The 12,197-nt window shown below is 45.9% G+C and overlaps 1 protein-coding gene across 4 annotated transcripts in view; it reads left to right on the top strand.

The window, feature by feature from the left end:
- CNTRL (centriolin) overlaps positions 1–12,197 on the top strand; it is a 1,220,196-nt gene that overhangs the window by 360,319 nt on the left and 847,680 nt on the right. The window lies entirely within an intron of this gene.

Genomic DNA, 12,197 nt, shown 5'->3' with positions numbered 1-12,197 from the left:
GAAACAGTCTCCTGTGCAGGGTACCCGGTACTCACTGGTCTTAGTCCGTCCACTTCGTCCTCGGAAAGCGATGGGTCATCATTGGGAACAGCTGCACGTTCCGGGCACCTGTTAGTCCCAAAATGAGTTACTACTAATAAATGAAGAACACCAGTCACAAAACAAATATAGAGCAAGTTCATCCTCGCTTCAATCAATCGGTCACAGGTTCAGCTATGTCTGCGGACAGTCCTAGAGAAATTGAGCAATTTACAGGGCGGCCCGTTAGCCTCTTTATATAGTTCAGATCTGCTTCGGTTGTTGTAATTACAGATAGTTTATGACCTGCATAACGTGGGCATTATCCATGGAAACACATGGATCCTCGCTCTGTCACGTCTGTACAATTTACTGTCTCAGAGCAACACGGTTCACCTTGTTCCCAGTGCAAGGAGACATTCTTTACATATCTTATCTGTGTTGGTCTTTTACCAAAAGGGCTTGTTGCATTTCAGCTCGGTAGTTCAATTAACTCTTCCTTCCTAGAATGTGCTTGGTACATTATGTTTTCTAAACATTGGTCGCGCAATTAGCTTTGGAAAGCAGGAGACAAGAAGACACATAAATTACCCTTTATCTCTGTCTTTGCGTGCATGTTCAAGGTTCGAAGCTGGTAAATTCCATTAGCTAAGCATTCCTCACAGAGACACGTTTGGCAGCCCTTTAGGCTGCAATCATTTTCTGCATGCGACATGAAAACCCAGTAAGGGAACAAAGAAAACAAAATGAAGTCTGAATGGCGCACTTCAATTTGTGCGCTTAGGCTAACACACGCTCAGGCCCCCATGCTTTGGAATCTACTTCCGATGGCCATACGCCAAATTCAGAACTACTCTTTTCAAAAAGGCCATAGAAAGTCATCTCTTTAATCTAAACTAAGAACATCCAGCCTTGATCTCAATTTAGAACTCTCTGCTTTACTCCCTTCTTCTGGCCTGTTCTTCTCGGTTAGTGTGTCTTGTCTCTTGCTCTGTGTGCGCCCTGAGGCCTGTGGGCATGTGGCGCGTTATAAAAATTAAAATAAATAAATAAAATAAACACAGAATGGATGCATTTTCACAGGTGGTAAAGAGGCAATGAGTGAATGTGTCCAGTCCGGTTTTGATACTGCAGACAGCATCAGCAGATCCATGGCTGCTATCACAGTATTACACAGATTTGCATGGTTGAGGAAGTCAGGGTTTGCACCAGACGTGCATGCAGGACTGCTCAACATGCCCTTTGACGCCTCGAGGTTGTTTGGCAACAATGCAGATGAAAGTTTGGAGAAGCTGCAGACCTCGGTGGCGGTTAGACAACCTCAACAACCCTATTTGGGCATGTCTTCCTGGAGGGGTAAGTCGTCTCATCTCGTTTCTACTCCTCAATTGGAAGAGGAAGAGGACAAGTCGGGCAGAGGGGCCAGAGAAGATTCCCTTGTGTTGGACAAGGAAGGAGTTCTAAATCAGCCCGAGCAGCGGCATCCTTACCCTCAGCTGCTGCAGCTGCCTCTAAGCCACTCTGAGGCTTGACCCACAAGACCCTGGTGGGAGGCAGACTTTCTCAGTATCTGAATGAATGGCAGAGCATTACTGCAGATGCATGGGCACTGGAAACGGTAGCCCACGGTTACTGCCTTCCCTTTCAAAAAAAGGCCTCAGGACCATCCACCGCGATACAGCTGTGTCATAATTCCAGATCCGCTCTTTGTGCAGGAAATTTTGACCCTGCGAGAGACAGGTGCAATAGAACATGTACCTGTAGTGGAGAGGAACAAGGGTTGGTCCTCCCCGTATTTTCTTATCCCAAAAAAGGACGGAGGATTGGAGACGGGTCATCTTGTACTTGAGAAAATTGAGCAAGTTCCTCAGGAAGGACAAGTTCAAGATGGTTACCCTTTCTCAGATTCTTCAGACTTTCCAACTTCAAGACTAGTTGGCATCATTGGACCTTCAGATGCTTACTTTGATGTGCCAATCCATCTCAAGCACAGAAAGTAACTGAGGTTTGCGGTTGGCGGTTCTCATGATCAGTTTTGAGTTCTGCCATTCGGGCTGACCTCCGAGCAAGGGTTTTCACCAAGTTGATTGCGGTGGTAGCAGCGAGTCTCAGGAGGGGGGATTCACGTCTACCCCTACCTGGACGATTGGCTGATCAGGGCCAGCTCACCTGAGCAAGCCCAGGAACATCGCAGCATAACCTGCCACTCGCTCCACAAACTGGGCTTCTCCCTCAAATACAAGAAGTCCCATATGATACCATCTCAAGGACTCCAATTTATTGGAGCAGTCCTGGATACTTCCTCGGGGAAAGCCTCACCACCTGAGGTGAGAGCTCAACACATTCTGCAGATGGTAACACAATTCCAGAATGCTCAACATCTTCAGGCCTTCGATTTTCTGAGCTTGTTCTCTCTCATGGCATCCTGCATTTTCCTGGTGCCAGAGGCCCATTTGAGACGGCGATCCCTTCTCAAGGGGGAATATTTTTGGTAACCATGGCTGGAGATAACGGTAGTGACAGACTCCTCACGGGCTGGGGAGCCCGCACTAGCGATCTGACAGTCAGCAGTCGTTGGTCTCCATTGGGGCCAAACTACACATCAACCTTTTGGAGATGAGGGTGATGAGACTAGCGCTGAAGGCCTTCCTGCCCTCTGTACGGGTAAATATTGGCCTGATAATAAGAGCCGACACAGTTGCTGTGTAGTACCTCAACAAGAGAGGTGGTGTAGGGTCACTACCACTGTGCAGAGAGGCAATGCTGCTCTGGTTCTGGGCAATACAAGAAGGAATGTCTCTGTCGGCAGTTCACCTAGCCAGAGAGCAGAACACGGCGGTGGATGCTCTGAACAGGCAAAGCACAGTATCCCACGAGTAGGAACTAGCTCAGAAAGTCCTTCAAGAGATCTTCACCCTTTGGGGAGCCCCTCATGTGGATCTGTTTGTGACTTGTGTCAACCAGAAGTGCGAACAGTATTGCTCCAGGGAATTTCCCCCAAGAGGAGCTCTAGGAGACGGGTTTGTGGTGGACTGGGATTTTTCACTCCTGAATGAGTTTCCTCCAGTCCCTGTCATTCCTCATGTGATCAGGAGGTTGAGAAAGTTTGGGAAGTCCATGATCCTAATTGCTCCAGATTGGGTCAGGAGGACGTGATATCAGGACCTTCTGGACATGTCCATCTGCCCTCCAATACGTCTTCCAAAAAGAGAAAATCTTCTCTCGCAAGAGGAAGGTTGGGTTCTCCATCCAGAGATCAAGACACTCAGCCTTCACGCATGGTTTCTTCAAGGTTGAGATAAATGGATTGGGACCTCCTGGATGATGTAATGGAGATTTTGCTTTTGGCCAGAAAACCAGCAACTAAATCTTTCTACCGTTGCCGTTGGAATAAGTTCAGCAACTGGTGAAAGGATAAGAATGTGAATCCATTTCTGTGTGACACACCTATAGTACTCTCCTTTCTGTACATTTAGCCAATCTGCGTCTCCAGTTTGGAACCATTAAGGGCTACCTGGCAACGCTTTCCATTTTCAAGCGCTCCTATGAGGAGGATTCATATTTTAAGATCCCTTTGATTGTCCAATTTTTGATGGTCCTTACTAATGTATACCCACCAGTTCCTTTCAATGTACCTGTTTGATACTTCAATCTTGTATTAAAGTTTTTGACATGTATCCCATTTGAGCCTTTACATTGATGCTCTTTAAAGCCCTTGACATTAAAAACGGATTGGCTTATCGCAATAACATCAGCCTGCAGGGTAAGCGAGTTGCAAGCTCTTTCCTGCAAACCTCCTCATTCTATTTTCTATAAAGACAAAGTCACTCTCGGGGTAAAACCTTGTTTTTTGCCAAAGGTAGTATCCGACTGGCTATTGGCGAATGCTACAGACTACCGGGCAGGGACGCGACAGAAGGCCTAAGGGCTCATTCTGCAAGGGGCATGGCAACTTCTGTGACTCTTCAGAGGGGTGTCCCGATAAATAATGTCTGTTCAGTGTCCACTTGGTCGTATATACATACATTTGTAAAACACTACTGTCTGGATTCTTCCTCTTGTCAGGGAGGACTTTTTGCAAAAGCTGTTCTCCATTCGGTCCATGATTAAGTCTAATTAATTGGTACTCCTGCCTCCAAATTAGTACTGCTTTGGGAGACTATAATAAGATGAGGAATACATGGGAGGACACAATTCATTCTAAGAACAAGTACTTACCGCTAGTAACATTCTTTCGATTTGGATGTTCCACCCACGTATTCCTCATTCCCCTAACAGTCTACCCCGCCATACAATTAGTGTTATTACACTCTACGCTTTCTGAAGCCTACAGTCTTGGGTACTCCTGGTAATTCCTCTTCATAAGGAAAGAGAAAAACAGAAATGAAGCCAACCGGCGCTGTATGCGCTACTTATGCTGATGACGTCGACAGAGGCCCTCAAGGGCCACTGCATACAGCCCTCAAGGGCCACTGCATACAGCGCTCTGTCAAAATAAAATTCCTAAGCAGCAAAGCTGGAGAGATATATTATCATAAATTGAGGAATACGTGGGAGGAACATCAATCGAAAGAACGTTACCAGGGGTAAGTAACTTGTTCTTCTCTGCGTGACTCCCCCAAATCCTCTCTTAATTCCCTTAACATAACTCTCAAAGCTCCTATAGAAATGTCTGCGGGGTCCATGACCGTTCAATGTTTTTACTGTGGGCCTTTCATTCTGTCAGGATCCTGAAGAAAACGTAGAAGCTGCTAACCCCACAGACCCTCTAAGGCGTCCAATGCCCAGCCATGGTATCACAGGCTATGTTTTGTTCGCCTCAGAGGGAACGGAGAATGGGACAAAATAACAAACCAGAATCTCTCCTCTGATTTCTCTTTGAATGAGACCTGAAATGAGAGCGATATATATATATATATATATATATATATATATATATATATATATATATATATATATATATATATATATATAATTTTTTTTTTTTTTTTTACTGGACTAGTTGCTTACTATTTCTTCCTCATACTTTTTTCCTCTCTTTATATATACATTTTGCACATAACTGTAGCAAAGCCACTGATCCATGCTGAGTTTATTAAAACATGCTTACTTCTTTTTTTCCTTTTAAAAATGTTTTCTTTTTCTTTTTTCTTACAAAATAAATTATTGGGATGTCCTTGGAACTGTAACTGTTTGTCATTTACTCCTACTTCTTTAATCCAAAATGAATCTATCTAACCTAAATGAACTAAATAGATTGTCTTTCTCCTGTTGCCAATGGTGGCTATGAAAAATTGATCTACTTCCTTGTGAAAAGATGTATTCCTAGCAATCTTCTGATTAGGCTTAAGGGGGCAGGCATGCTCTCGTTCTGCACAGTTCTGTAGTCCTACTACATAGGTTCAGAAATAATTCACCCAGCATCAAAGATACTCTTATGCCCGCGCGTTCATTCAACACACTGCGGTATACTTCTCACTCTCGGTCTGTCTCTCTCTCTCTAGCTCTCTGTCTCTGTGTCTCTCTGTCCCTGTGTTTCTCTCTGTGTCTTTCTCTTTCTTTCTTCCCTCTTTCTCGCTCTTTCTCGCTCTTTCTCTGTCTTTCTCTCTGTGTCTCTCTGCCTGTGTTTCTCTCTCTGCCTGTGTTTCTCTCTCTGCCTGTGTTTCTCTGTCTTTTTCTTTCTTTCTTTCTTTCTTTCTTTCTTTCTTTCTTTCTTTCTTTCTTTCTTTCTTTCTTTCTTTCTTTCTTTCTTTCTTTCTTTCTTTCTTTCTTTCTTTCTTTCTTTCTTTCTTTCTTTCTTTCTTTCTTTCTTTCTTTCTTTCTTTCTTTCTTTCTTTCTCTTTCCCTCTTTGTCATGAACCATCGGACGCGTCCTTTCTGGACTTCCTGGTCCCTTCCCCATAGGGGTTTGCACTCAGCAGTACTCCCAACATGGCCGCCGAATGCGGCTTACTGTTTACCAGTTTCCGCGCCGTACGCATTACGTTCTATAAAACGGACACGCCCCCGCAGCCTTGCGCGTCTCAACGCTACCGCTTGCCGTGGCTAGACGTGTGCTGCCGTAGTTCGCTTGTGTTTTTCCTGTGATTCTTGGTTCCCGGTACCCTTAATTCCTCCTCCTTCATTCCCCCTCCTTTTCTCCTCTTTGCATCCCGGATCTCTGTGCACTCGTCTTCCGTGTGCACTCTTTGCTGTTTCCTGGATTTCCTCGGACTTCCCGGACGTCTGAACGTTCCAAGGACTCGGAACGCTGAACGCACGATGGAACCCGAGGACCTGCACGGTGGGTTATACAAGACCCAAACTCCACGAAAGAAGACTCCATCGAAGAACTCCAACAAACAACAAAGACAGGTGAGAAGGGGGGGAAACCTGTGACAGATTGAGACGCCAACAAACTGATACAGATACGGACATGGAGGCTGCAGTTCAAGACCTCATGCGCGGCATGCAAGAATTAACCACAGAAGTTCAGAATCTCAAAGCTGAGAATGCCGCATTAAAACAACTAGTCCTGTCACGTGATTCCGCGACCAAGGAAAGTATATTGCTGGGCGGAGTAGTGGATAAATATGATGGCTCCTCAAAGAACCTTCGTGGCTTCCTAGATTCATGTATAGTGCACTTTACCTTTAAGCCCTACTACTTTTCCATCCCCAGGGCAAAGGTGGGCTTTATGATTTTGCATCTCTCCAGGAATGCGTTAACTTGGGCTACGCCCTTAGTTAATTCTGGAGATGCCCTCCTGGATGATTATGATGGGTTCGTACAGGCTCTAAAGACCATGTTTGACCGCCCAGAACAGGTTTACAGTGCTCAAGAACGTCTATTGGATTTCCATCAAGGGTCCCAGGACATGCCTACCTATGTAACACGCTTTAAACAACTGGCCAAGGAAGCAGATTGGTCCCCAAAGGCCTGTTTTACTCTATTCCGGAGAGGACTAAACAAAGAAATAAGATGAGCTAGCCAGGGTAGCTGGCCCAGGTTCCTTCCAGGCCCTTATGGACCTCTCTTTACAAATAGACTTTCGAATCCAGGAAAGGAAGAAAAAAAAAAGAAAACAAAGATGCCTTATCTCAAGACCTCTATAGAATCTGCCTATAAACCCGTGCCCACTCCGACCACAGACCCTGAACCCATGCAACTGGGGGCGTTCCACTGACCCATATCCCTGCAAGAAAGAATACGACGGATCCACACCGTTCTGTGTATGTACTGTGCCTCAGATAAACATCTTGTGAGAGAATGTCCTTTAGCCCCTCCACGGCCTTCGGGAAACGCCAGCTCCCGATCCTAGATGAAGCACAGCTTTGGGAGAGAGATGTTTGCTCCACGTCTATTCCATTCTTGAAATCTCCTGTACAAAACAACCTTGTGATCTTGCAGGCCTTTCTATCGCCGTCCAAGAAAGAAACTTACCCCATTCTGGCATTAGTGGATTGTGGAGCCATGGGTTTTTTTATAGATCAGGATTGGGTCACTGCCCACCACATTCCATGTGAAACTCGAGACATCATGCAACCTGTAGAGGCCATCGATGGACGACCTCTCTTCAGGGCCAATCACCCTGCAAAGCAAAGAGATCCAGCTTTCGATAAACCATCATCAAGAGATGATCAAGTTTGACATCATAAAGTGCCCATTATCCAATGGTACTGGGTATGCCCTGGTTACAGAAGCACAACCCATACATCAACTGGGCAGCAGGATCCTTGTTTCTTGGCTCCGAACATTGCATGTCTCACTGCCTATCCCTGGATTCCTCGTCCAGATCCTCTGAAGGTACGCTGACAGACCAGCAAGGCCCACTCACGGTCTCAAATAATATCCAGGTCCCTAGAGCCTATCAGGATTACACTGATGTGTTTTCAACTGCCATAGTTCAAACCCTACCCCCTCACAGACCTGAAGACTGTGCTATCGATACTGAACCCTCTGCAGTGATTCCCTTTGGAAGGATGTTCATCCTATCAGAACCAGAGAAATGGGCCCTCCGAGAATACTTGGATACCAATCTAGAAAATGGCACCATACGACCATCCAAATCCCCAGCGGGAGCTTAATTGTTTTTTGTTCCCAAGAAGGATACTAAGGAGCTTAGGCCTTGTCTTGATTATCGTGGTCTTAATCAATGCACCCTCAAGGACCGCTACCCATTGCCCTTAATCTCGGATATCCGGGAAGCGGTGAGAGGAGCCCTAATCTTCACGAAATTGGATCTCTGAGGTGCCCACCATCTGATCCGTATAAAGGAAAGTGACGAATGGAAAACAGCCTTTAGAACACCCTTTGGTCACTTTGAATACCTGGTCATGCCCTTCGAACTCGCCAATGCCCCAGCGGTCCTCCAACGTTTTATGGACCTGGTGTTCTCCGATATGCTGTTCCTCTTCGTCCTAGTTTACCTGGACGACATACTGATGTTCTCCGATATGCTGTTCCTCTTCGTCCTAGTTTACCTGGACGACATACTGATATACTCCAAGGACCATCTTAAGCATGAAGAACATGTCAAGGCAGTCTTACAATGGCTACGTGAAAATAAACTCCTGGCTAAACCCGAGAAAGGCCTTTTTCATGTCTCTACTGTTCGCTATCTCGGATTTGTCCTTAGTCCAGAAGGAATTGGAATGGACCACTCAAAAGTAAATTCCATACTATCCTGGCCTGTTCCAACTACTGTGAAACAGAGTCAATCCTTCCTGGGGCTTGCCAACTTCTACCGGAAAGTCATACCTTCCTTTTCAGAGATTGTTCAACCGATCATTACATTGTTGAAGAAGGATACTCCCTTCCTCTGGACCACAGCCCAAGATGAAACGTTCCAACGTTTGAAGTCAGGGTTTACACAAGCCCCCATCTTGGCTCAAACTGGCATTGATCGACCTTTCATAGTGGAGACTGATGCCTTTTACTACGCCATCGGAGCAGTCTTAAAGCAGGAATTCGAGGACAAGTTAGAACAACCCATCGCTTATCTCTCGCGAACCCTAACTCCTAGGGAGACCCATTATTCTGTTCTGGAAAAGGAACTGTTGGCCATCCATCAAGCCTTCACAGAGTGGCGTCATCTACTCCTGGGAGCTAAACATCCTGTTCAGGTCCGTACGGATCATCGGAATCTCCAAGTCTTACAATCCATGGAATGTAGGAATAGTCGTCAAGCCCGTTGGGCCTTCTTCTTTGCCCAGTACCAGTTCCAAATCCATCATGGACCCGGAACACACAACATAATTGCTGGCGCATTATCCTGATGTTCCGACTACGAAACCCTTGAAGATTTATCCTTCCCAAAGATGTTTCCCCATACAATTTTCGTAGCCCAAGCAATCACTCTCCTGGAAGACATTCGGATTCAAACCCAGTCCTCTGAGATCTGGAAGGAATTTACTGGGATGAATCAATGGAATCTTAAAACCAAGGACGGGTATTTGATCAAGGACAACGGCCTGGTCATTCCCACACAAAGAATGCGACAAAGGATTACAAGCCTCTGTCATGATACCCTTCATTCAGGACATCGTGGCATTACCAACACTCTCCGTCTAATACAAAGACAGTTTTGGTGGCCAAAAATGAAACCTGACGTCCAGCAGTATATCCAAGCCTGTGCAGTTTGCAATCAAAACAAGCATGATAACAAGAGGCCGGCGGGTCTCCTACTCCAACCAACGCTACCAACAAGGCCCTGGGAATTTATTGCTACAGACTTTATTGTGGAACTACCACCTTCCAGGGGATACACAACTATCATGGTTACCATTGACTTATTCACTCACATGGCTCATTTTACACCCTTTTATAAGTTACCATCTTCCTCAACACTTGCCGGAATCTTCCTGGAACACACATTCCGACTTCATGGACTCCCTTCCAAGATCATATCAGATGGAGGTCCTCAATACATATCTCAATTCTGGAAACACTTATGCCGTATACTAGGAATCCAACGTGCCCTCTCCTCAGGTTATCATCCACAGACCAACGGAGCTACAGAACGTGTGAACCAAACCCTCGAGCAGTATCTTCGTCGTTTCACCACCAAGGTCCAGGACGATTGGTCTCTTTTAATTCCTGTGGCTGAAATCACCTACAACAATTCGGATCACTCGGCTGTCAAGACCAGCCCCTTCTTCTGCAGCCAAGGATTCCACCCTTCGGTTCTACCATCCCTTCTCCCACATCCTACACCAGTTCCTACAGTCGACTCCTGGATTGAAACCCTCATCAACGTACACAAGGAAGCCAAAGAACACCTCAAAAGGGCCCGAGCTAACACCAAGCACTATGCGGTCCCCAAAAGAAGATCAGGACCTTCCTATGCAGTGGGTGATAAAGTCTGGTTATCCTCGAAACTACTGCCTCGACACTTACGACCTAATAAGTTGGCTCCTCAGTACTATGGCCCTTTTTCCATAAAAGAAAACATTAACCCAGTGGCCTTCCGACTCAAATTACCAGACTCCTGGAAGAGGATCCACCCAGTGTTTCACACATCTCTAATAACCATACGTCCAGACCTCCCGGTCTGCTCCAAGATGTACCCTTGTGGTCGTCGACGACCAGCTAGAATACGAAGTGTCCCGAATATGTGACTCCAGGTACAGACGTGGTCAGCTACAGTATCTGGTGGAGTGGAAAGGCTATCCACCCAGTGAAAGCACCTGGGAACCGGTCTCAAACCTAAACGCCCCAGGCTACTTCAAAGGTATCACCTTATACACCCGGGCAAACCCAGAGGAACAGGCCTTCGGAGGAGGCATGCTGTCATGAACCATCGGACGCGTCCTTTCTGGACTTCCTGGTCCCTGACCCATAGGGGCTTGCACTCAGCAGTACTCCCAACATGGCCGCCGAACACGGAATACTGTTTACCAGTTTCCGCGCCGTACGCATTACGTTCTATAAAGCGAACACGCCCCCGCGGCCCTGCGCGTCTCAACGCTACTGCTTGCCGTGGCTAGACGTGTGCCTCCGTAGTTCGCTTGTGTTTTTCCTGTGATTCCCAAGGACTTGGAACACTGAACACACACTGGAACCCGAGGACCTGCACGTTGGGTTATACAAGACCCAAACTCTACGAAAGAAGACTCCATCGAAGAACTCCAACAAAGACAGGTGAGAAGGGGGGGAAACCTGTGACACTCTTTCCCCCTTTCTCTTTCTTGCTTTCCCTCTTTTTCCCTCTTTTTCCCTCTTTTTCCCTCTTTTCCCCTCTTTTCCCCTCTTTTCCCCTCTTTTCCCCTCTTTTCCCCTCTTTTCCCCTCTTTTCCCCTCTTTTCCCCTCTTTTCCCCTCTTTTCCCCTCTTTTTCCCTATCCCCACTCTCCTGGCACTCCAATGAACTGCGCTGCTTCTCTCACACCCGCGCTCGCTCTCATACGCTCTGTTCAATATTAAATTTCGCTCCTCTTATCACGCGTTCACAATTTCTTTCTTATGAAACTTTAAACGTGATCAAGAAAACCCTCCAAACATGCATTTAAAAACCTAACTTGTTATTTACAACAACTGTGCTGCCGAATTCTGCTCAAACGCTATCAAAAAGAACTGTCCCATCAGATGACCGGATCATGTCCCACAAAGTGCCTCTAATTTTCTTCTAAAAGATTTCTTGAATGCCTAAAAGGAGGAAGTCTGAAAGATTAGCTCCTTCTCCGTGAAAGTCTTCTAATGAAAGGCAGTTTTAGAATATTCCGAAGGTTCTAAACTGCCTACCTCATCTCTTGGAACTTCAGTTCTCTCCACCATCTTGCTTTGGGCTACTGACATCTACTTCCTGAAGCAGAAATGGTTAAGGAAAAAACCTACCAAATTTGTTGACTCTTCCCTAACGTGACCCTATCTACCCTTATACTTTGAATTCCTGACAGCCATTTGGAGGTGAGGATATGCCTTTGAAGCCCAATTGACTATAGCAGATGCACTGCCTCAACATCAGTATTTTTTTTTAACTTTATTTGTTGTCAACATCAGTATTGCTAATCCACCTTGTTGATTACATGCTTGATGGACAAAATTGCTAATTCTGCTTGATGACCCTTATTCCTAATTGTGTCTAATGGTCATGCTTGCTAACCTTGCCTCATGCCATTAGAGCTCTATAAGGGGCAGTTTTGTGGTTCTTCTTGGCCAATGCGTTTACATGTGTGCTTGAAATGGAGTGTTGGGATCCTA

The sequence above is a fragment of the Ambystoma mexicanum genome, chromosome 8 (assembly GCF_040938575.1).
Source record: "Ambystoma mexicanum isolate Mex_15411 chromosome 8, UKY_AmexF1_1, whole genome shotgun sequence".
Lineage (NCBI taxonomy): Eukaryota > Metazoa > Chordata > Amphibia > Caudata > Ambystomatidae > Ambystoma > Ambystoma mexicanum.
This window is presented reverse-complemented; position numbering and strand designations above follow the sequence as displayed.